We start from the raw sequence: 2,334 nt of genomic DNA on the forward strand, positions 1-2,334 counted from the left end.
TCTCTCTTTCTGTCTTTCTTTCTTTCTTTCTTTCTTTCTTTCTTTCTTTCTTTCTTTCTTTCTTTCTTTCTTTCTTTCTGAGAGAGATTTTTGCTATAGGGTGTGTGTGCTCATAAGAGAGACAGAAAGACAGAAACAAAAAGCAAGAAATCACCCCCCACCCCGGGGATGGCCACACCACAATCCCTTCTCCTCCATTCACCTCTCCAGATCTTGGGTATGCACCCACATATGCCTGGCATGAGTTTTTAAGCCTCCAGGTCTAGGACTTGAACCACAGTCAACTACGTGGGAGTCCAGGGACATAACCATTACACCACCTGCTGGTTCCAATCATTGCTTCTTCTTTTTTTTTTTTTTAAGAATGATTTTATTTGACTATATTTATTTAAATTTGACCAGAAAGGGACAGAGAGATGAGAGAGAGAGAGAGAGAGAGAGAGAGAGAGAGAAAGCAAGCCAACCGGTTCTGGACTTGACCTGCAGGTGGCCATGTGGGAGTCCAGTGACCTTAATCACCATGCCACCCGCTGGCCCCACCAACCATCGCTTCTTACAGGAACCTAGTCCTGTGATTTGGATGAGCTGTTCTGTCCTGTCCTTCTCAGAGAGGTGTTCACATAATTCATGACTGATCAATCAGAATACCTCATCCTCGTCACAGTGATTGATTTTGAGAGAGGAACATGATGCAAAGGGGCCCATCACAATCTTCCCCTTGATTCTCCAGAACCATCAAAATAGACACATTTTCACGGCAGGGTTGATATAAATAAGTGGTTCTCCAAGTGTGTCTACAGATCCCTGCAAGAGTTCAAAACAATTTTTTACAGTCATAATGAAATGTTATTTGTCGATTTTACTGTGTTTAAATTTGTACTGAGAATAGAAAATAGCAGTGAGTGAAATTAGTGTTGTCTCCACTGTTCTGGGGGAAAGACTTGGAGGCAGGAAGCTGCGTGTAGCCGTGTGAACCCTGTGTTACCCCTGCTTGGTCCTGTAGTTATGGAGACCGTGTCCACGGGTTATACAGGCCACCGTGGACATAGGAGTCTATGGGATGGTCCCACTAGGGCTGTCCAGTGCACCACCTGCATGGCTGTACCACTGGCCTGAGAGCTGTGCCATTCCACCTACATTCCATGTCCCTGGCGCCACCTTGTGAGATGCAACTCATAAAAGGATGCCAGAGTTGCATAAACTTGGAAATGCTACATTTCACATATCCCTCTTTTGGAGATTCTCAAGGGAAATCTGTACACTAACGGTTCTAAGGTCTCACAATAACGTAACCTGGATATTTTATTTAACCCCTTCTTTCCCCAACTATTTTCTCCTGTGATCATTTTAATTCAGGAAGCCTTCTTATGTGTCATGGAATACTTGGCTTTAGCAAATGCTCTTGAACAGCACTGTGAAATCCACAAGAGCAGGGACTTGGTCTGTCTCAGTTCCCACAGTATACCCAGGCCCTGACACCATGCCCAGTGCATCATAGACCCTTGAAAATTGTGTTGAATAAATTAATGAGCCAATGAATGATTGATATGTTCACAAGTCCCTGATCTCATTAATACTGTCTATTTTTACAAAGCATTGAGATCCTCACCAGTGCATTATTTATGTCGTTTTGCTGACGCTGAATTCCATACTCTGGTTAGCTGTCTTCCCAAAATGATATGTTTTCCAGGATGCAGCGAGATTTTAGGCATTTAAATTTGTTCCCTCTGTGTGCAGGGCTGGGCAAGCACAACTGTTTCCCATTAACCCAGCCTCTTTGAGGCCGCCTCCTCTCTGTGGTTCGGGCTGGAGAAGTACAAGCAAGCCCTTCGCAGCGGTTTTTCTGTGGTTGAGGAAGACCTAACGCCAGCCTTGGAGAAGGAAGGGCTACAGCAGCTCTGACTCCGCTCTGCGGCTCTGGGGCAGTTGAGCAATAACGAAGCCCTGGGAACTCTTCTCTGGAGTTGTCAGGCTCAGGCTTACGTTTCTTCACTGGAGGAGAAAGAGGCACCAAAAAAGGAGCGAAAGTGTCTTAAGCAATGTCAAGGTTCTAGAAAGTGCAGGGTCAGGGGGACTGAGGTGAAAGGGAGAATGAGAATATCCTACTCTATTTTCCTCAAGTGCAAAGGGTTGATAAACTACAGCCTGGGAGCCAGCAGGTGGTGTGGGCTGGACTCCAGTCCATGGCGGCTGGACTCCCACGTGGCCGACTGCACTTTGAGTCCTGGACCTGGCGGCTTGCTTTCTCACTTTCCCTCTCTCCCTCCCTCCCTCCCTCTCTCTCTCTCTCTCTCTCTCTCTCTCTGGTCAACTTAAAAAAAAAAAAAAACAAAA

Source organism: Tupaia chinensis, unplaced genomic scaffold (assembly GCF_000334495.1).
Source record: "Tupaia chinensis unplaced genomic scaffold, TupChi_1.0 Scaffold000520_1, whole genome shotgun sequence".
In the NCBI taxonomy this organism is placed as follows: domain Eukaryota; kingdom Metazoa; phylum Chordata; class Mammalia; order Scandentia; family Tupaiidae; genus Tupaia; species Tupaia belangeri.